General features: G+C 39.5%; 1 non-coding gene across 1 annotated transcript; it reads right to left on the bottom strand.

The window, feature by feature from the left end:
• Positions 1-1,356: 1,356 nt before the first annotated feature.
• Positions 1,357-1,463, bottom strand: LOC116129948. Its single transcript, XR_004127981.1, has one exon. It is a non-coding gene; the product is annotated as a small nucleolar RNA R71 (small nucleolar RNA).
• Positions 1,464-15,039: the final 13,576 nt, after the last annotated feature.

Here is a 15,039-nt window from a genome sequence, read left to right as displayed (position 1 = left end):
CTAACTCTCTTTGGGTTAGGGTTTTGATGTAATTAGGATTTTTATGTTTAATCAATAGATTATTGTTGCTTTTACATTCTATTGCATGGATTGTGTGATTATTCTTGTTTTTATTGATTTTATTTGTTGAACATGATGAGATTCAGAAATGAATCATGTATGAGCTTCTTAGGGTAATCACCATTGTTGTATTGAATGCTAGAGATAGGTTTGAGAATCAATGAAATCAATTTAGGATTCCATTAGCTTAACGAACTTGGATTTATTAATCTTCAATTTGTTAGTGTGGAAGCTTAATAAGGAAAAGTAGGAAAACATAGCCTGAGAAGGTATGTTTTACACATTAGGAGTCTGATTTATAATCCGTGCATGTGAGTGTAGAAGTAGCATAATTCGTAGATTATTTCATAAAATCCTAGTGAAGTCAAAACCCTAACCGTTTGCCTTAATTGATATTTTCTCTTGAATTAGTTTTACTGTCATTAATTTGCCTTTAAGTTAGTAGTAAATTTTGTTTTCACTTAGCTTAAAATTCATCTCGCAAATTCAAACATTTTTCATTTTCTCCAACTTGTCGAACAATTAGGAAAATCAGTGCTTAACAAACAATTCTCGTGGGAACGATACTTTACTTATCACTTTATTACTTTTTGCGACTAGTGCACTTGCTATACATTGCATCTTGTTATTTTCAACGCATCAAGTTTTTGGCGCCATTGTCGGGGATTGATTTTTTTTGTGTTAACATTGAACTTTTCTTGTGTTAGCTAGATTGGAGTTTAATTTTTGTTTTAATTGTTTTCTAGTTTAAGTTTGCTGTTTTTCTTTGTTAGCTTTCGATCTCACACCTTCTTTCTTTTTTTGTAGTTTATGCGAAAAGCTAGACATCATCCAATGGTTCCTATTGATCCAGAGATTGAACAAACCGCAAGAAGACTTAACAGAGAAAGAAGAGAAAGAGAGGCTATAGTCATTGAGATGGCGGAGAATAGAACATTGAGGGAATTTTCAGTACCTACGGTTGATGGCAGTGGTCCAAGTATAACTAGGCCACCAGTGCAAGCCAATGCTTTCGAAATAAAGCTGGCAATCATCCAGATGATCCAATAGTCGGTTCAATTTAAGGGAGATCTGAAGGAAGATCCAAATTCACACATTGCAAATTTCTTGGAGATCCGCGATACCTTCAAATCAGATGGAGTGTCAGATGACGCCATCAGATTAAGATTGTTTCGTTTTTCATTAAGGGATAAAGCAAAAGGATGGTTAATGGCACTACCACTAGGAACAATCACAACCTGGAATGAATTGGCCCAGAAATTCCTCACTAAATACTTCCCTCCAGCGAAATCTGCAAAGATGAGAAATGATATCACATCGTTTCTACAGGATGAGACTGAATCATTGTATGAAGCTTGGGAAAGATACAAGGAACTACTGAGAAAGTGTCCACATCATGGGTTGCCAGTTTGGATGCAAGTCCAAACATTCTATAATGGGTTGATGGTTAATGTACAAACGATGGTGGATGCAGCATCTGGAGGAGCATTGCAAAACAAGACACCTGAAGAAGCTTATGAGTTGCTTGAAGTTCTGGCAAGTAACAATTATCAGAGATTGAATGAGAGGATGCAGTCGAAGATGTCTATGGGTCTTCATGAAGTTGATGCTTACGCGGCCATTTCAGCCCAACTTACAGCACTTCAGAAGCAATTGGGAGGTATGCAAGTGAATTCTATTCAAACACCTTAACTGACTTGTGATTTTTGTGCAGGTAATCATGTGAGCAGTGAATGTCAAGTGGGGAACACCTTCGCTTCAGCTTCATTATCATCAGAACTTACAGCACATCAGAAGCAATTGGGAGGTATGCAGTTAGTAACTTACAGCACTTCAGAAGCAATTGGGAGGTATGCAAGTGAATTCTATTCAAGCACCTCAACTGACTTGTGATTTTTGTGCAGGTAATCATGTGAGCAGTGAATGTCAAGTGGGGAACACCTTCGCTTCAGCTTCATCATCATCGGAACAAGTTAGCTACTTGGCAGGGAATCAAAGACAACAAAACAATCCTTATTCTAACACGTACAATCCTAGTTTGAGAAATCATCCAAACTTGTCTTGGGGTAATCAGAACCAGCAGAATCAGCAGAATAACCAATGGAATCAAAGAACAGTGCCAAACAATCAAGTGGGGGTGAATAATCAACCAGGGGAGCAGAGGTTGTCAAAATTGGAGGATATGTTCGGGAAATTCATGCAAAAGACCACAGGTTTCATGAGTGAGATGAGGGCAACTTTCAAAAACCAAGGGTCGTCCATTCAGAACTTGGAGGTATAGGTGGGGCAAATAATAGAAAAATTGAATGAGCGACCACAAGGTTCCCTACCAAGCAACACAATGACAAATCCACGTGAATAACCAAATGCAATAACGTTGCAGAGTGGAACAGTCTTGGAGGAGGTGGAAGAAACAGGAAAAGAAGAAAGTCCACCAAAAGACAAGGAAGATTCTGATGAGGAAGTTGACGAAGAGATCATTGTTGAAGAGAAACCAACCAGTCCCAAGGAAGATGAACCAAAGCAGGAAGAAAGGCAAAGTCAAAAGAAAGAAAAATTGCCATTTCCCGGGATATCACCAGAGTTGGCACATTACACCCTTCTTGTGCCTTTTCCTCAGAGACTTAGAAAGAAAAATCAGGATAAGTAGTTTACAAAATTCATTGAAATATTTAAAAAAAACTGCTTATTAACATTCCTTTTGCAGATGCCTTGCAACAGATGTCAAGCTATGCAAAATTCCTCAAGGAAATTCTGTCGAACAAAAGGAAGTTGGAAGAGGAGGAAACAGTGATGCTTACGGATGAGTGCAGTGCCATTCTACAGAAGAAGCTGCCACCGAAACTCAAGGATCCAGGGAGTTTCACTATCCCTTGTGTTATAGGAGATATTACTTTTGATAGAGTTTTATGTGATCTAGGTGCAAGCATAAATCTAATGCCTTTTTATGTTATCAAGAGACTAGGGATTGGTGAAGTGAAGCCAACAACCATTTCTTTGCAGCTTCCAGATAGATCAATCAAGCATTTGAGGGGCATAGTTGAAGATGTTTTGGTCAAGGTGGACAAAGTCATCTTTCCGACAGACTTTGTCGTACTGGATATAGAAGAGGACAAGGAAATGCCTCTCATATTGGGGAGACCATTTCTTGCCACCAGAAGAGCCCTAATTGATGTGCAAGAAGGAAAATTGTTATTAAGGGTTCAAGATGAAACGGTGACATTCAATGTGTTTGAGGCCATGAAATTTCCATCAAAGTCCGATTCATGTTTTAGTGTGGACTTGGTGGACAGGTTAGTAGCAGATGCTATTGAAGAGAACACCTCTCAACTACCTTTAGAAGCTTGCATTGCCCAATAAAAAACAATAGAGGTAGATGAGCCGGCAAAGAATGAGTGTGCTAGACTTTTGGAAGCACCGCAAGTCAAGATCCAGAATTTGAAGAATTTGACATTGAAAAAGAGAAGGAAAAAGAAAGAACGAAAGAATCTCTAAAACTTGAACTGAAGTCTTTACCTTCTCACCTCAAATATGTGTATCTTAGTGAATCAGAAACCTTTTTGTTATCATCAACGCAGGACTGAGTAAATTAGAGGAAGAGCGGTTGCTTCAGGTGTTAAGGGAGCACAAATCAGCAATTGGATGGACCATTTCAAACATTAGGGGCATCTCTCCATCTTTTTGTATGCACAAGATACTCATGGATGATGATGTCAAGCCTAGGGTGCAACCACAACGGAGATTGAATCCTTCTATGATGGAAGTGGTGAAACTTTTAGATGCAGGCATAATCTATCATATTTCAGATAGTCCATGGGTGAGCCCGGTGCAAGTGGTTCCAAAGAAAAGAGGTATCACGGTGATTAAGAATGATAGCAATGAATTGATACCAACTAGGACAATCACAGGTTGGAGAGTGTGCATTGATTATAGGAAACTGAATGAAGCGACAAGGAAGGATCATTTTCCACTTCCCTTCATCAATCAAATGTTGGAAAGATTGGCAGGCCATGCTTATTATTGTTTCTTGGATGGTTTTTCAGGTTATAATTAGATTGCCATTACTCCTGAAGATCAAGAGAAGACGACATTCACTTGTCCTTATGGCACCTTTGCGTATAGAAGGATGTCTTTTGGGTTGTGCAATTGATAATCCGTAAATTATACAGTTTTTGTTAGATGTTTTTGTTGGATTTCAGGTACTTTCTAGTGCATTTTGACCTGAATTGTTGCTTAATTCTTTACTTTTTTTGTTTCAGGTTAAAATGGACATTTTGAGCAAATAAAGACAAAATTGGATAGTTTTGACTCAGAAATTAGCGGATCTCAGAAGATAGGAGAGTTCCGGAGCAGGATAAAGCACGATGAAGCTTGTTCCCAAGGAAGAGCACCGAGAATCGAAGAATCGAATGAAGAAGCAAGCAGAGTGGCAGTTCTGTAATTTCAGAACTTTTCAAGGAGCTTCGCCCTGGCGAGGAATTGTCTTCGCCTCGGCGAAGTAAGCCAGGACGATTTGATTGCTTCATTCTTCGCCGCGGCGACAATCATTTTATTCAGTTTGTTAAACGCACAGTTTCGTGTTGTGCGTGTTTGGCTGGGTATTTTGACTAAGTATAAAGAAAAACTTAGCCTTTTCCCAAAGGTCTTCATCTTTTTAGGGTTAGCTATTTTTACATTTTTGGGAGTAAAACTTTGAGCTTTTTGGTTTGTTAAGGAGAAGATTCGGATTTGACTAAAAGATTCATCTTTTGGGGAGATTTCGTATCTTTCATCTCAGTTTCATATGCTGAACTTGGATTCCGTTTTTCGTTTTTGTGTTATTAATTTAGCTATGAACTAATCTATTTTGGGTTAGGGTTTTGATGGTAGTTTGGATTTTAAATGGGTTAAGTGTTTGATTGTGTTATTTTCATATGAATATGCTTTGAGTGTGTGTTACTCTGATTTTGAATGCTGTATGTGATGACAATGATGAGATTGGAAATAATTCATTTTAGGTCTCTTGGGTACCACCATTATAGTATTGATGCTAGAGACAGATTCAAGAATTAATGAAATCAATTAGGATTCTTATGCTTAATGAGTTTTAGAATTATGACCTCAATTTGTTGGGTGGCGGTTAATAAGGATGAATAGGGAAACATAGCCCGAGAGGGTATGTTTACGTATTAGTGAATTCGATTTACAACCATTGCGCATGAATGTGAATATGTGTAATTTTTAGGTTTAACCCAAAAAATCCAAACGAAGTCAAAACCCTACCCTTTTGCTTGAATTGATATTCCGTGTTTCATTTTGCTTTCTTAATTAAGTTTTAATTCTTTGTTTAATTTCATTGTTGTTTTTAATTAATTTGCTCCCACCAATCCAAAGATTCGATTGCTTCAACTTGATAACATTAGGAAAGTTAGTGCTTTGCTAACAATCCTAGTGGGAACGATATCCTACTCATCATTTTATTACTTGAGCGACTAGTGCACTTGCTATTTTTCATGTTGTAAGAAACACACATCAAGTTTTTGGCGCCGTTGCCGGGATTATTTTAAGTTAACATTGAGTTTTTCCTTAAGTTTAGCTAGATTGAAGTTTAATTTTTGTTTTTAATTTTCATTAGAGTTGTGATCTCACTTTTCTTTTACTTGTGTTTGTTCAGTTTATGCGAAGAGCAAGACGTCAACCAGTGGTTCCTGTTGACCTGAACTTGAGAACACGTGAGAAGACGTAACAGAGAGAGAAGAGAAAGAGAAAATCTTACTGCAGAATCTGAAGAAGTTGTTGTAGAAATGCTACAAGAAAACAAACATTGAGGGAATTTTCAGTTCCCACAGTGAACGGAAGTGGTCAAGATTACTAGACCCACAGTACAAGCAAACAACTTCGAGATCAAGCCGGCAATCATCCAGATGATCCAACAGTCGGTTAGATTCAACGGTGATTTGAAGGAAGATCCGAATCAGCACATTGCAAATTTCCTGGAAATTTGCGACACCTTCAAGTTAAATGGAGTGTCGGATGATGCTATTAGGTGCGGTTGTTCCCATTCTCATTGGGAGATAAAGCAAAGGGGTAGTTAATGGCATTACCACCGGGAACAATAACAACGTGGAATGATCTAGCACAGAAATTCCTGACCAAGTTCTTTCCTCCAGCTAAGTCAGCGAAATTAAGAAATGATATCACATCATTTCTCCAAGATGATGCTGAGTCATTGTACGGGCTTGGGAGAGATACAAGGAGTTATGAGGAAGTGTCCACCATGTCTGCTAGTTTGGCTTCAAGTCCAAACATTTTACAATGGGTTGATGGGTAACGTGCAAACCATGGTGGTGCAGCTTCAGAGGCCTTGCATAATAAGACACAGAGGAGGCATATAGTTGCTTGAGGTTTTGCAAGCACCAACTATCAAAGACCGAATGAGAGAGTCACAACGAGGAAATCTTCGGGTCTTCATGAAGTTGATGCCTTCACAGCCATCTCAGCCCAACTCACTACACTTCAAAAACAGTTGGAAACTATGCAGGTAAACTCTATACAAGCACCTCATAACATGTGATTTTTGTGCAGAAACCATGTGGCAGCGAGGGTCAAGTTGGAAACACATTTGCTCCGTCATCTTCATCAACGGAGCAAGTGAATTACTTGGCAGGAAACAGAGACAACTGAACAACCCATTCTCCAACACTAAACCCAGGGTGGAGAAATCATCCAAATCTGGCTTGGGGAAATCAGAATCACAAATAACCAATGGAACCAGAGCAAGTTCCAATAACCAACCAGGGGTGACCAATCAACTGGAGATCAAAGAGTGACAGTTGGAGGATATGTTTGATAAATTCATGCAAGAGACCACATGGTTCATGAATGAGACGAGGACAAATTTAGAAACCAAAGGGCGTCCATTCGGATCTTGAGGTACAGATGGGCCAATTGGCCGAGAAGTTGAATGTAGCCGCAGGGTCTCTACCGAGCAATACCATGACTAACCCACGTGAACAAGCAATGCAATAATTTTGAGAAGTGGGGACAGCTTTGGGAGAAGTAGAACAACTTACCAAAGAGTTGAGCAACCCGGAAAGGAAGATTCTGAAGAGAGAACTGATGAAGAGATCGTTGTGAAGAGAAACCAGTGATTTGGGGGAAGAGAAAAAGAAGAGGAAAAAGGCAAAAGAAGAAGAGAAATTGCCATTCCCGAGATACCACTAGAATTGGCACTCACACCCCACCCGTGCCTTTTCCTCAAAGATTGAAGAAAAAGAATCAGGATAAGCAATTTCAAAGTTCATTGAAATTTTTAAAAAATTGCATATTAACATTCCTTTTGCAGATGCATTATAGCAAATGCTGAGTTATGCGAAGTTCTTGAAGGAAATCCTGTCGAATAAAAGGAAGTTAGAAGATGAGAAACGGTGATGCTCACGGAAGAGTGCAGTGCAATCCTCCAGAAAAAATTACCCCCGAAGCTCAAAGATCTAGGGAGTTTTACTATTCCTTGTGTTATAGGGGAATTACTTTTGATCGTGTTCTATGTGATCTAGGAGCTAGTATTAATTTGATGCCCTTTTCTGTTTTCAGGAGATTGGGAATTGGTGAAGTGAAGCCAACGACAATGTCGTTGCAACTGCGGATAGGTCAATAAGCACCCGAGGGGGATAGTTGAAGATGTATTAGTGAAGGTGGGGAAGATAATTTTTCCAGCGGACTTTGTGGTGTTGGACATGGAAAAGGATAAGGAATTCCTCTCATTTTGGGCCGGCCATTTTTAGCCACGTGGAGAGCACTGATTGATGTGCAGGAAGGAAAGTTACTGCTGGGGTTCAAGATGAAACAATAACTTTCAATGTTTTGAGTGCAATGAAGTTTCCGTCTGAAGCGGATTCATGCTTCAGTGTGGATGTGGTGGATAAACTTGTTGTGGAATCCATGGAAGAAAACATCCCATAATTACCTCTAGAAGCTGTATAGCCAAATCAAAAAATAGTAAAGGTAGAAGAATCAGCAAGTAATGATTGTGCTAGAATGTTAGAAGCACTTCAACCGATTGAGGATAGTCAAGATATAGAATTTGAGGATTTTGATTTTGACAAGGAGAAGGCAAAGGAAGAAAATAAGAAGCTCTAAGGCTTGAACTGAAACCTTTACCACCTCACCTCAAATATGTCTATCTTGGAGACTCGGAAACTTTTCCAGTGATTATTAGTTCAGATTTGAATGCATCAAGGAGAGAGGTTATTAGAGTGTTGAGGGAACATAGACTAGCAATTGATGGACCATTTCAGACATTAGAGGTATCTCACCATCATTTGCATGCATAAATTCTCTGGAGGATGACATAAAGCCTAGGGTACAACCACAACGGAGATTGAATCCTTCAATGAAGGTGGTCAGAAAGGAGGTCGTGAACTTTTAGATGCGGGATTATTTATCCGATTTCCAATAGTCCATGGGTGAGCCCGTACAAGTGGTTCCGAAGAAAGGAGGTCACGGTAGTGAAGAATGAGAGTAATGAGTTGATCCACAAGGACGGCGACGGGCTGAAGAGTATGCATTGATTACCGTAAACTAAATGAGGCGACAAGGAAGGATCATTTCCCACTACCCTTCATTATCAGATGTTGGAGAGGTTGGCAAGACATGCATACTATTGTTTTCTGGATGGGTATTCAGGATATAACCAAATTGCCATCGTCCTGAGGATCAAGAGAAAACGACCTTCACTTGTCCCTACGGCACCTTTGCTTACCGAAGGATGCCTTTTGGGTTATGCAATGCTCCAGCAACATTTCAAAGATCATGTTCGATCTTTGGAGATATGGTGGAACGGTTTATAGAAGTCTTCATGGATGACTTTTCAGTTTTTGGCTCATCATTTGATAACTGTCTAACAATCTTTCTCTGTTTTGTAGCGATGTAAGAACAAACTTGGTGCTGAATTGGGAGAAATGTCACTTCATGGTCCAAGAGGAATAGTGCTCGGGCATAGGATTTCCAAGGATGGGATTGAAGTTGATTGAGCAAAGATAGAAGTGATTGAGAAGTTACCACCACCATCAAATGTCAAGGCAGTCCGATGTTTCTTGGGGCATGCAGGGTTTTATAGACGCTTTATCAAGGATTTTTCTAAGATTTCTAAACCCCTTGCAATCTATTGAAAAAGATGTTGTTTTTTTTTTAATGATGATTGCATGCATGCCTTCCTAACTCTAAAAAAATTACTAGTATCTGCACCTATTATTGCAGTTCCCGATTGGGGACTGCCCTTCGAATTAATGTGTGATGCTAGTGACTTTGCTTTAGGGGTAGTATTAGGACAGAGAAAAAATAAAGTGTTGCATGTAATTCAGTATGCTAGCAAGACACTCATTGATGCACAACTGAATTACACCACCACTGAAAAAGAATTATTAGCTGTGGTTTTTGCTTTTGACAAGTTTCGTTCTTACTTATAGTGCGAAGGTGATCGTATACACGACCATTCAGCACTCAGACACCTACGGCAAAGCAAAGAACAAAACCTCGGTTGATAAGATGGATTTTACTACTTCAAGAGTTTGAGTTGGAAATTCGAGACAAGAAGGGGTCGGAAAATGTGGTAGCTGATCACTGTCAAGAATTGAGAGACCAATCAAGGGAAATGAGGAGGAAATGCCAATTAGAGAAACATTTCCAGTGAGAAGCTGATGAGAGTGGAAGAAGCACCATGTATGCGGATTTTGCAAATTATTTGTCATTAAGGGTGCTCCCAAGTGGTATGACATATCAACAGAAGAAAATTTTTCTTAGATTTAAAGTACTACTTTTGGGAAGAGCCATTCCTGTACAGACACTGTACTGATCAAATGATAAGGAGATGTGTCCCGAAGGAAGAAATGGAGAGCATTTTAAGCATTGTCATGAAAAGGAAGTAGGTGGCCATTTTGGGGGAGCTAGAATACAGCGAAGGTGTTACAATCTGGGTTTTTATGCCAACCTCTTTAGGATTCCTTCCGATGATTCAAGAGTGTGACCAATGTCAACGGATGGGAAATATTTCAAAAAGAGATGAGATGCCGTTGAACAACATCCTGGTGGTTGAAATTTTTGACGTTTGGGGGATTGATTTCATGGGTCCCTCCCAAGTTCTTTGGGAACACGTTTATCTTAGTAGCGTGATTATGTGTCGAAGTGGGGTTAGGCAGTTGCATTGCCAACTAATTGCTAAGGTGGTGATTAATTTTGTGAGGAAGAATATTTTCTCAAGGTTTGGGGTACCACGAGCAATCATTAGTGATGGAGGATCGCATTTTTGCAATAGGCAAATGATGCACTGCTGAGTAAATATGGAGTGACACATAGAGTTGCAACACCCTACCATCCACAAACGAGCGGGCAAGTGGAACTGTCGAATAGAGAACTAAAGGGATTTTAGAAAAAACAGTTAATGCCTCGAGGAAGGATTGGTCACGGAAGTTGGACGATGCTTTATGGGCTTATCGAACTGCCTTCAAAACCCCGATTGGTATGTCTCCATTCAGATTGGTTTATGGAAAAGTGTGCCACTTGCCGGTAGAACTTGAACATAAGGCATACTGGGCCGTTAAGCAGTTGAACATGGACTTAAAAGCCGCGGGAGAGGAGAGAATGCTGACTTTGAACGAACTTGATGAGTTTCGTCTCGAAGCATATGAAAATGCCCGGAATTATAAGGAGAAACAAAAAGGTGGCACGACAAGCCCACCGTCAGCTTTTGAGTTGGACAGAAGGTATTGTTGTTCACTCTAGACTTAGGCTTTCCCTGGAAAACTAAGTCTAGATGGTCCGGACCATTCACTATTACGAAGATCCATCATCCGGAGCAGTGGAAGTCACACATGAAGAAAAGGGCACTTTCACGGTTAATGGACAGAGGTTGAAGCCAACTTGAGGGGTGATGAGTTGCAACTTCTCTCAATCCGACTGGACATCCTAACCTAAAGGATGAGAGAGTCAGCTTCCGACTATAACAAGCGCTTTTTGGGAGGTAACCAAGTGTTTTTAACTTTTTGCTTTTAATTTTGGTCGTTTGAATTTATTTATTTCATTATGAGTTTGTATAAAATTTGATGTTTTTGTTTTTGGGTGTTTCAGGTGAAGTCGTGAGCCAAGAAAGGTATGAAAATGCTTCAGACTTCGCCGGGGCGAAGAAACTTTCTTCGCCGCGGCGAAGCAAACTGAATAGAAGAGTTAGCTCCTGGAGGATTTCGCCGCGGCGAAGAAAGTGAACTAATTTGGTGAAAATTGGCTAAGGCATTTCGCCGCGGCGAAGTTTTTCTTCGCCGAGGTGAAGTAACCTTGTACCTCTGGAAGTTTTCGCTCCGGCGAAGAATTTTTCTTCGCCGCGGCGAAACTTGGAAATTTTTAGGTTCATAAATGAAACATCGCCGCGGCGAAGTTTCTTCTTCGCCGCGGCAAACCGGAAATTTTTTTAGGGTTTATGAATGATGAACTTCGCCGCGGCAAAGAACCTTTTTCGCGGCGCGATCTTTTTCTATAAATACTCGCTTTATTCTTTTCATTTTCACGCCGCCTTGCATTTTGAGTTGAGAGAAAATTTTTCAAACTCCAATCTTTTGCTTCCATTTTGCTTTCCAACAAAATTTCTTACTCCACAACATCACTAAACACCAAAACAACCCTTTTAAACAACAATTTTTCGCGAAAATTCACGAAAATTTTTGAATCAAAAATTTGGGGCTTTTCAATCTGGGTCGTTTCTGCTTCAATTGGTGGTGCACACTCCTTCATTGTGGTAAGATCTCAACAACCCAAAGCTTAAATTCAAAAAATTTCAAGTTACTAAGCATAGATCTGAAAATTTTGTGGATTGAATTGAGAAGTGTTTTGTGGATGTTGAGTTGTATTGTGTTTGAAGAAGAGTGGTTTGTGCAGTGCTTGATTGTTAGGAGTGTGGGGGTTGAAATTTTGAAGTGTTTGGGTGAAATCGAAAATTTGTAGTTTGGGGGTGAATTGAAAATTTTTGGAAGTGTGGGTTTTTTTTGCAGGTTGGAAGTGATTGTGTTGATTTAGGACTGAATTTTTGGGGTTAAAATTTGAATTGGAACTTAGTTGGAAAAATGGCTCCGAAGGTTAAGCAACCGTACAAGGGAAAGAGTAAGAGTAAGGGAAAGATTATTGACAACCAGTTTGTGACGACGAAGCCCGTAAACGATATGAGATGGTAATCCAACGAAAGGATAAGGGTTTCATCCTTGAGAGTGGATTGACCGCAACACAAGCTTTGGACTGGAGTAGAGGGAGACGTTGGGAAATGTTCATGCTTGCTCCTGAAGTTCTGGCTGTAGAACCGTTGGTGAGGAGTTCTATGCCAACTTCCCAGAATGTCTGAAGATACTGTGTTTGTACGAGGGGAGGATATGAAATTACGGCAAAGGAAATCAATAGTTTCTATAACTTGCCCGAAGTTTTCAATGATCAGTATGTGGAGTTTAAAAGATCACAATTTGAGGATGATATATCCTGCCGGTCATTGAGAAACTTGGGGCAGCGTGGGAAGTGTCTAAGAAACAAAAGAAGACACTCAAAGAACGCAGTTGATAACAATGGCTCGGCTATGGCAGTACTTTGTCTGTGCTAAATTAATGTCGGAATCGCACTACAGCACAGTGACTCATGAGAGGCAATGTTGCTCTACTCTATTGCCACAGGGAAAGTATGGATGTGGGAGACATCATTTTTAATATTGTCAGCTAGCTCCAAAAAGGGTGAGCGAGTTACTATTTCCCCCATCTCATCACAGCTTGTGCCTAAACCTGGGGTTAAGGTTCAAGATGTGAGCAGTGTATTCATGTTGCTCTAATTCTAGATATAGACTATTTCAAGAAACACCTTGACCGAACGAAGCTGCGCAACCAAGACAGGGGCGAAAAGGCAAAGAACAGGCCTTGCCACATCATCCAGCTCCATAGGTTCACAAAAAGAGATGATGCAAGAATGATGGGCCTGATAAATATAGAAGAGACGTCAGGATTGGATGGTGGAGCGGACAGAGAATGCATGAACTACTGACACAGCTTCAAAGAGCTTAAGGTTGACACTTCAGCATACCAATGGTCGACTGGACTCGGATGAGTGGATGGGCTCAGAGGAAGAAGAGAAAGACGGGAAGAGAAGAAGAAGAAGAGGAAGAACAAGACTGAACCGGAGCACTTGTTTAGTTTTATGTTTGTTTAGCTGTTTTCATTATTTTGTGCCCATTTGAAACTTAACTCATTTTATTTGGTTGTGATTTTGTTATCATGTTAGTTGTTTAGTTGTTTTTTTTTTTTTTTTATTTGTAGTTGTTGAAAGGACGAGATTAGGTTGTAATATTTTCAAGTTAGTTGTGAATTCATTCTAACATAGGGGCACCACAGTTTTATTGTTTTGACAGATTTTGGATGATGAAAAGTCCGAGAATGGGTGATCATTGTGGAGCGACAAGTCATGATTAACCAGGGATATTCTCTTACCTTTATTAATTTTGTATTATTCTCTATTCCTAATTGTGATAAGGGAACATTGGGGACAATGCCATGTTAGTTTGGGGGTAGGGAATAGTCTTAAAACGGAGTTTAAGGGTATATTGGCTGGAAACCAGTAACTGCCTTAAAAACTGCCTAGCATACTTGGCGACTTCGGGTTTAACAATGCCACGTACCCCTTAAACTACCCAAAAAAAAAAAATTATTTGAGGGTATATTGGCTGGAAACCAATAACTGCCTTAAAAACGCCTAGCACACTTGGCGCATTCGGGTTTAACAACGCCACGTACACCTTAACTGCTGAAAAAAGAAAATTTATTTTGTTTTTGTTTCTGTTGGTGTTTTCTTTTTTGCCGATGATATTTATATAAATCAATGATGAGAATAGGATTGTTGAATTTTTATTGTTGAGAAATGTTAGCATTGCTTCAAGTTTATTTTATTGACTGGATTTGATTAGGTTTGTTGAGTGGTTCAACCACCATTTTCATTTTTTTCAGCATCTTAGATTCATTTTATGCGATTAGGTAAAGTCTTGATAATGTTGGTGGACTCTAGAACCTAGTTGAGAAATGCTTGAGGCGAAATTCTAGGAATAGACATGGTTGAGGAGATAATTTAGCATTTTTTGCGAACGTTTGAGCCTTTCTAGCCGACCCATGAATGAAATTATCCCTAGTCACCCATTTGAGCCGTATGAATTTTGTTTATTTTTCTTGGAAAACAACAAAAATTGTCATCCTTTTACCCTAAACACTTTATCGTCCCTTAGGAGAATTCGGTCCAGTGCAAAACAAAGACGAGCGAGTGTACAAATGAGCAAAAGAATAGTTTGGGAGTTAAGAGAAGAAAATGATGAAGAGACCAAAAGAATGATGTGGGGGTTGAGAGAAAATAAAAACAAAAGAGGTAGTCACCTAAATTCAATTCAATTGATTGTGTTAAAAAAAAAAAAAAAAAAACACAATGCTGCCTAGTTTAAGGGTATACTGGCTAGAAACCAAACCCGCCTTAAAATTACATAGCAGTACTTGGCGACCTCGGGTTTAACAACGCCACGTACACCTTAAATGAGTCTCCCCTGCATTTATGGTATCTAAAAGTTTTTAAAGATACGCGTTTGAAGGCTGTGAATTAATGGACATGTCGATTGGTTTTGAGAAGTGGTTTCGATGTGATTTTAGTTTTGCTTTAGGACAACCGAGTTCTCTTACTTTGTTTCCTATCCTTTTTATTGGAGCCCATGACCTGAGCCTAACGTTACAAGCTTTTAAAGACCTTTTGATTCTCATCTGTGTTTAGTCCTCATTAGTGGAGAGAGTTCGTATTTAGGCTATATGAGTCTGTACCATTTGATAAACTTTACAATTTTTGCATAAAATAATCCGGGAAGTTGGAATGTGGATTGAAGTGGGGATCACCTACTTGGTGACCGATTGAGGAAGACAGTCGATGTAGCTTATAACTTCTTGGAGTGTTGAA

This window comes from Pistacia vera, unplaced genomic scaffold (genome assembly GCF_008641045.1).
Source record: "Pistacia vera cultivar Batoury unplaced genomic scaffold, PisVer_v2 Contig214, whole genome shotgun sequence".
NCBI classification, from domain to species: Eukaryota; Viridiplantae; Streptophyta; class Magnoliopsida; order Sapindales; family Anacardiaceae; genus Pistacia; species Pistacia vera.
The sequence above is the reverse complement of the archived record's forward strand: the minus strand, read 5'-3'. Positions and strand labels throughout refer to the sequence as shown.